We start from the raw sequence: 8373 nt of genomic DNA, 5'->3' as shown, positions 1-8373 counted from the left end.
CTCCCTCTCCCTCCCAGGCTCTCAAGTCTGAGAGGGAGGGGGAGCAGCGGCGCGCGAAACGGCCGCTCGGGATCTCCCCCGCCCTCCCAGGTTTGAGAGCCTGGGAGGGAGGGGGAGACTCCGAGCGGCCGCGGCGCTCTCAAGCCTGGGAGGGAGGGGGAGCAGCGGCGCGCGAAACAGTTGTTTCGCGCGCCGTGGCCGCTCGGGATCTCCCCCTCCCTCCCAGGCACCAGCAGCGGAGGTGAGCTAGGGCGGCCCGCGGCACATTTTTAGGGGCAGGATTCTGGCGCCGGCCATGCCGCCCCTAAAAATGTGCCGCCCCAAGCACCAGCTTGTTTGGCTGGTGCCTAGAGCCGGCCCTGGAGGGAATGAACAGAACAGGTAATCATCAAGTGATCCATCCCCTGTCGCCCATTCCCAGCTTCTGGCAACCAGAGGCTAGGGACACCATCCCTGTCTACTGTCTCACAGTGTTCGTGAGGTGGGCAGGAGCACAAAGGGTGGGGTGAAGGTACCAGTCTTCCAGGCTGTGAGCTGGGAAGCGAGGTCATCCTCTCCCATAACCCCATTGAGCCAAAAGCAAGCACTTGTATCAGCTGGCTGGGAAATAATTCATAAATGAATAACTGCATATGTCCATCAGTAAATCCTAGGCTAACTCAAAAGGTGGACTGCTAGGGCAGGAGTGAAAGGGAAGGAAAGCCCTCACAGGCATTTGGGACTCCAACCAACACTCTTCAGAGCTAAGGAAGATCTCTTTGAAGCTCAAAACCTTCTCCCATCCACCACCAGATGTTGGCCCAATGAAAGAGATTCCCTCGCCCATCTTGCCTCTCTCCTCATTTACAGTCAGACAGCTTCCCAAGCAGGCTGTTAGCTCAGTCTCATTAGCGCAGAGGAAGAAACATGTTGCGGATGGAAAAAGCCCTGAAAGCTTTAATTGCTGAAATGAAAGCCCCTGAGTGTTCAGGGATCCTGACAGCAGTTCCTGGGTCACCAGAATGTGATCTGACAGGCTGCGACTTTCTGTTAAGAAGCAGCAAATGGTGCATTTAGCTCAAGACCGAAGCAGGAGAGCTTTTTCCTGGTCTCAAACCAGGAACCTTTGGCATGCAAGGTAAAAGTGATAGTCACAGCAATACAACCACAGGGCAGCTGCTGTGGGTTCCGAGATGCCCTCTGCTGAAGGGGAGGCATGCTGTTGTTTTGGTCTATTCCACCCTCTCCTACCCCTAGATCCCCTTGTGATTCCACTAACCCACCAGCTTCCCTTACCAAACAGACCCAGCATTAATGGCAGCGCCTCGTTATGTGCCCAGCCTGCACTGACAAGCAGCAGGAGTTGGGAATGAAGTTGGTGTGAGGAGCTGAAATTGTGTGAGGGAGGGACACTCTCCTTGGCCTCCTTCAGGTGAGGGCTGTAGAACGTTGTGGCTCAGGGGTAGAAATCTCACCTGGCCAGCTCTGGTTCCTGGTCAGCACACTGGGCACTCCCAGCTCAGCGTTATCGCCTCCAGTTTTCTCCAAGCTGTGCTGGTTTGGAGAAGTGTTTGTGTTCTCCTCACTGCCATTGTGATGCTCTCTGCTTCTCCAGCTCTGCTATCTCTGGACTGTGGCTTAGGTTTGGGGCAAAAAGCTGTACTTTCCTGGCATGCGGCTGGAGCAAAGATTGTCATGCAGGGGCTGGTAAGCTGTGGTGTCTGGCTGCTTCTTCCTCCCTTGCTCTGTGGAGTTCAGAATGGCCAGGGAGGCTTCAGGTGGGTAAAAGTTTGTCACAGTGTTAAGCCCCAGCCCTCCCTGTATGGCATTTGCCAGCAGGGCCAGGAATCCTCTGGCCATGGGCACCCAGTGTCCATGGCAAAGACCAGCTTTGGAATGAAGAGGGCACAAAGGGCTGCCTCCCATGGATATTGGTCCCTCTTTGTACTCTCCATTGTATGTGGTGATGGGGGAACAGGCTTTGCCTGATTCCAGCTACAAAGGCAAAGGAGGGATGGGGGGAGAGGGAAAATAAGTTGTAGTGATTTGCTTTGAGAGAGACACGGTAACCAGTGATTTTGTGGCACAATGGTAGTGTGTTTGACCCCAGATCAGAAGGTTGTGTGTTCAAATCACACCAGGGCCATGTGTTTCCTTCTTTGACTTTTTAATGTCCCACCCCACCTCTGGAGGTTTGTGATGTCTTCTTGCAGCCTGGGGAGGTATAGTGGGAGTTGTTGGAGGTGGGTAGGAGTTCACAGACACTCAGGATGGAGTACAGCCCTGCCGAACCCGGCATCCTCCCTGGTTTGGAAGACGATCGCATAATGCAAGGTAAACGTGTGAACCGAAGACCATGTGGCAGCCCTACAAATGTCCTGAATGGGGACATGGGCCAACAAGGCTTGCACCCTGGTCGAGTGCACCCTCACAATCGGCAGCGGGGGGACTCCCGCCAGGTCATAACAGGTACGAATACACGAGGTGACCCAGTTGAAGAGCCGCTGAGTGGAGCTCGGCCGACCTCTCATGCATTCAGCCGAGGCGATGAACAGCTGTGAGGACTTCCTGAACAGCTTTGTACATTCCAGGTAAAAAGCTAGAGCCCGTCTCACATCTAGCAGCGCTCACTGGACGCATGGGGCTCGGGACAGAATGCAGGAAAATGTCCTGAACCACATGGTAGGAGGAGACCACCTTGGGGAGGAACGAAGGATGTGGTTGGAGCTGGACCTTGTCCTTAGGGAACACTGTGTACAGGGGTTCAGGGCCCTGAGGTCTGAGACCCGTCTAGCAGGAAGGCTACCTTCCACGAGAGGTACGACCAGGAGCATGTAGCTAGCGGTTCAAACGGGAGACCTGTCAACCTGGTCAGCACCAAGTTCAGGTCCCACTGGAGGACTGGGGGCCTAACATACGGGAAGAGACAATCCAACCCCTTAAGGAATTGGCCAGTCATAGCATGGGACAACACCGTGTGGCCCTGCACCAGTGGGTGGAAGGCCGATATGGCTGCCAAATGCACCTTGACGGACGAGGGGGCTAGGCCTTGGGCTCTAAGGTGAAGGAGGTAGTCTAAAAAGCTGAATCGGAGCAGCCACAGGCGAAACTCCCCGATCAGCTGCCCACTGGGAAAACTGAGACCACTTTGCCAGGTAGGCCCGACGTGTGGAGGGCGGTCTGCTTCCCAGGAGGACATGCTGAACCCCTTCCGAGCAAGTCCTCTCCTCCCGGCCTAACCACTGAGCAGCCGCGAGGTGGAGCGCCGCTAGGTTGGGGTGGAGGAGGCGGCCCTGGTCCTGGGATACCAGGTTCAGTTGGGATGACAATGGCCACGGCGGGGCGACCACCAGGCTTGTGATAGTCTCGTACCAATGTTGCCTGGTCCATGCTGGGGCAATCAGGAGGACCCGGGCCCTGTCCATTTTAATCTTCTCCAAGACCTTGGCGATCAGTGGGATCGGGGGGGAAGGCATAGAAAAGCTGGCACGACCAGGAGAGGAGGAAAGCATCAGAGATGGTGGCCGCGCCCAAGCCCCCCGGAGCAGAAGCAGGGACACCGGCGGTTCTGCCGTGTCACAAACAGGTCCACCTGGGGAGTGCCCCACGTTTGGAAAATCCTGTGCACCACCTCTGGGTGAAGTGACCACTCATGCTCAGAGGAGAAGTCTTGGCTCAGGCGATCCACTCGAGAGTTCCAGGCACCCGGTAAGTGGTGGGCTTCCAGGCAAATATCATGGGCTATACAGAAGTCCCACAGCCTGAGGGCTTCCTGGCAGAGGAGCGGACCCCCCCTTGCCTGTTGATGTAGAACATCAAGGCAGTGTTGTCCGTGAGAACCCTGATCACTCTGCCCTCCAGGTGTGAGCGGAAGGCCACGCATACCAGACGGACCGCCCTGAGCTCCTTGACATTTATATGTAGGGCACGGTCCCGCGCGGACCACAGACCTTGGGTCTGAACGTTTCCCACATGGGCTCCCCACCCCAGGTCTGACGCGTCGGACACCAGCTCCACGAACGGGACCCCATGGAGCACGTTGCCTGGGGAGGACCACCAACGTGGAGAGGTGAGGACTTTGTCCATCCTGTCTCTGGACTGGGAGAACACCGAGGCCAATCAGAGTTGGAGGGCCCTCATCCTGAGTCTGGCGTGGCAAATCACATACGTGCATGCTGACATGTAACCCAGGAGGTGGAGGCACGCTCTGGCTGTGATCACGGGGAACCTTGTGATTGTGCTGATGAGCTCCCTTAGGGTCTTGAATCTGTCTGGTGGGAGGGAGGTCCTGGCAGACGTCGCGTCCAGGACTGCCGCAATAAACTCTATGCGATGCAGCGGGACTAACGTGGACTTGGTGTCGATTATCAACAGGCCCAGAGTGGCACACATGGACAGAAGGAGCGCCACATGATCACGCACCTGTGACCTGCCCTTGACCAGCCAGTCGTCAAGATAGGGGAAGTCTGGACCCTGCGACGTCTGAGGTAGGCTACTACCACAGACATGCACTTTGTGAATACCCTGAGAGCAGTGGACAGGCCAAATGGGAGGACTGTAAACTGGTAGTGTTCCTGCTCAACCATAAAATGGAGGAAACGGCTGTGTCCCTCGAATATATGAATGTGGAAGTATGCGTCCTGCAGATCGAGGGCAGCATACCAGTGCCTGGGATCCAGGGAGGGAATGATGGAGGCCAGAGAGACCATGCGAAACTTGAGCTTTATCATGTACTGGTTCAGGCCTCACAGGTCCAGCATGGGCCTGAGCCGCCCTTTGACCTTCAGGATAAGGAAGTAGCGGGAATAGAAGCCCTTGTGTCTGAACTCCTCTGGTACCACCTCCACCGCTCCTAGGCCAAGTTGCCGCCCCACCTCCTGCTTGAGCAGGGCCTCGTGAGAGGGGTCCCCGAGAAGGAGCAGGGATGGAGGTTGGGCAGGCAGGGTAGAGGTAAATTGGAGGGTGTAGCTCTGGGAGACGGTGTTGAGGACCCATCAGTCTGAGGTCAGCCGTGACCAATCCGGGAGAAAAGCACACAACCGGTTGGAGAAGGGAAGCTTTATTGCAGGTGGATCCCTGGTATGAACTGGTACGTCACACCTGGGCATCCTGTCAAAACTGATGCTTTCCCGCCTGTTTACCCTTGGAGCGCCCAGGTCGGGGCACAGACGGGGATTGCCTCTGCGGGTGTTTCTTATAGTCCCTTGACTTTTTATAAGGTGGCTCATATCTAAGTGGGTGGCCTGGGTGGGGAGCCTGCTGCAGCTTAAACTTGGTCCTGGCCGGGGCCAGGACATGGAGGCCAAGGGTCTTAAGTGTTGTGCAGGAATCTTTCAGGCCGTGCAATTTCACATCCGTCTGTTCCACAACCAGGGCCGTGCCATCGAAAGCAAGGTCCTGTAAGGAGTTCTGCACCTCGCTGGCCCGTCCAGACAGCAGGAGCCACGACGCCCTCCTCATGGACACCGAGGAGGCCATAGCCCGTGCAGCCGTATCTGTAGCATCTGAAACTGCCTGAAGGGCCACCCTGGCAGCAGCCGTACCTTCCTCCACCAGAGCCTTGAACTCTTTTTTGTCACGCTCTTGGAGGGAGTCCTCGAATTTGGGCAGAGAGCCCCACAAATTGAACTCAAATCTCCCCAGGAGGGCTTGGTGGTTTGCCACCCTCAGTTGAAAACTCAAGGACGAGTCAACCTTCCTCCCGAATAGATCCAGCCTTCTCTAGTCCTTATTCTTAGGAGTAGGGGCTGGTTGGCCCTGCCTCTCCCTGTGGTTAACCGACTCGACCCCGAGGGAGTTGGGGGCAGGGTGGGTGTAACAAGTATTCATGCCCCTTGGAGGGCACGAAGTACTTCCATTCCGCCCTCTTAGAGATGGGAGGCAAGGAAGCTGGAGTTTGCCACAAGGCGTTCAAAATTTTTGCCACGCCTTCATGGAGTGGGAGAGCCACCCTGCCCGGTGCCGAAGCCAAGAGGCCATTGAAGAAAGAGTCAGAGGGGTCCTCCATCTTCTCAGGATGAACACTCTACCGACTCCCTCCTGGGAGGCTGACCGTCTCTCCGAGGCTCCGGCCACCGAGCGAACCACCACTGGGGGCTGCGTCGGGGGCCACGGGGCCCATTGGCACCATGGTGCCAGCCTAGGAGCCCGGTGCCACTGCACCTGCTGTGGCACCGGCAGAGCAGGGTGTTCAGCCTGACTAGCCTGTCCCATCGACTGATGACTGCGAAAGGAGGCCGGGCTGGCATACGACCTGTCGCTATCCTGGGACCAGGACGAGCGGTAGTGTCAGGAACAGGGCCAACCACAAGACCGTGATCCCAGCGTGGAGGAGCGGGAGTACCGCTGCTAGCAGCTGCTCCATGACCGGCTCCGACGGGCGGATCCGCGAATGCGAGGTGCCGGTGATCGAGGCCTGGGACTGCGGGAGCGGTGGCACGGCGGGGACCTCGAGCAAGACGAAGAACGGGAATGGCGTCAACGCCCATACCGCAAAGGGCTATGGTAGCCTCTCTGAGACTAGGACCTCCGGTGCCATCTGTCCCGGTCTCGACGGGGCATGCTCTCCTCGTGAGGTCTACGGTCCCTCAAGGCGGAGCAGTGCCTGGAACCCCTGCCAGTCAGGACTCAGCCAGACAACCTGGTGGGGGGCGACAGGGACCGGCACAGACTGCGCCCGGGGCGGTCGCTGAGTGGAGAACATTGTCAGGAACATTCCCTAGACCGCGAATGGTACCGACCAGGTGGCGACTGAGGGGATCCAAGTGGTGGCTTGCCTCTGGACCGGGGAGCCAATGGTGGCGGTGCTCATGGTACTGGCCAGGGAGGTCGGCGCAGAGTGGGCGCAGGCTGACTCAACCTAAGTCAGAGGCCGGGAGGCTGATGGGGACTGAGAACTGCCCAGTGCAGGTCTAGTCTCTCCTCCAGTCTTGCTCCAGTGTCTTAGGCCTTTTTGGAATGCCCGTGGACAGAGAGAGGTACTGAGTGGTGGAAGGCACCAAAGGGTCACCGTGCACCGACGCCACGATACCGACTTGGAGCAGTGCAATGGTGTCGGGGTCAAGGCCGACTCCATCAAAATGGCTCGGAGCTGAATGTCCCACTCCTCCTTGGTCCGAGGCTTGAAGGATCTGCAAATCTTGCAGCAATCGCTGAGATGGGTTTCCCCCAGACAGCGTAAACAGTCCATGTGCGGATCACTCACGGGCATCGGCCGCTTGCATCGCACAACTTAAAGCCTGGGGCACAGGGCATGCCCCGACCTGGGTGCACTAAACTAAACTACTTTAACTACAGGTACTACTAACTCTGAACTAACAGAGTCCAAGAGGGAAGCTGCAGCCAAGCTGGAGCAGAGCAGTTCCGATGCACCTTCACTGGCGGCAAGAAGGAACTGAGGGTGGGGGGAGCGCGCAGCGCCCCTTATACGACACCATGGAGGCGCTACTCCAGGGGTTGCTAGGGTGCTCCCCTATGGGTACTGCTAGGGGGAAAACTTCCGGCACTGGTGCACGTGGCGAGCACACACACCTATTGTGGAATGCACATGAGCAATCACTCGAAGAAGAAAGATTAGTTTCAAATGTAGCTTGTCGAGCATAACACAAAAGCACTAGACCTTGAATTTCCTTTTTCTTCAAAGTACAGTGTCACTTTTGTCCTCTGGAAATTTTTGCTTTACGGTACGTTTGTATTTTTCATGGTAGGACTCGGATTCTCCCCCACCCAAAACAATCCACTGTTTACAAATCTCTCAGCCAGAGTTTGGTTTGAAAGCCACTCATGCCAGGAAAACACACACCAGATGCATTTTTAACAGCTGATGCAGTGACTTCAAGTGGCCCTGATGTCAACAAGGTTTCTCTAAGGACAGATCAGTCCCCAATTTGCTCATGTCTATTAAGAGTGGCTGGCTGAGAAAGCTTTTATTTCTAAACTACCAGCCTCTCTTCCTATCAAAGAGAACTTACCCAATATTTGACTATTTTGAGCCTGAAGTCATGCTCAATTCCTTTCATAAACTAGATGCTATTGCTTTCAATAAAATAGCCAACAGACCCTGGAAATAGGGTCACAGTGGGAGAAAATGTTACAGCCATTGCAAAAAAGTCAGTTTTTGAGAAAATATAGGGAAGCAATTAAACATGGAGTTCTTAAGGATTCTACAGCTTTGCATAGGCAAGCTTTAGTATTTCTTTCCGCTAATTAAAGCTGCAATAGTTGTATGTTTGACTTTCTTGTCTCTAAAGCATTGCCTATTTTAAATAAACATTCTTCACCTGCGTCATCTCCCACGCTGACACCATGTCCCATTTTAAAAAAATTTTGTATTAAAGCCAATGTTAAAAAAATTATATAATACAGAGGTTGGGAAAAGAGTGTCTGTACATTTGG

At 55.4% G+C, this 8373-nt stretch overlaps 1 non-coding gene across 1 annotated transcript; it reads left to right on the top strand.

The window, feature by feature from the left end:
* Positions 1-2053: 2053 nt before the first annotated feature.
* TRNAW-CCA lies at positions 2054-2125 on the top strand. Its single transcript has one exon. It is a non-coding gene; the product is annotated as a tRNA-Trp (tRNA).
* The last annotated feature ends 6248 nt before the right edge of the window (positions 2126-8373 follow it).

The sequence above is a fragment of the Terrapene carolina genome, unplaced genomic scaffold (assembly GCF_002925995.2).
Source record: "Terrapene carolina triunguis isolate 2854851 unplaced genomic scaffold, T_m_triunguis-2.0 Scaffold233, whole genome shotgun sequence".
Lineage (NCBI taxonomy): Eukaryota > Metazoa > Chordata > Testudines > Emydidae > Terrapene > Terrapene triunguis.
The sequence above is the reverse complement of the archived record's forward strand: the minus strand, read 5'-3'. Positions and strand labels throughout refer to the sequence as shown.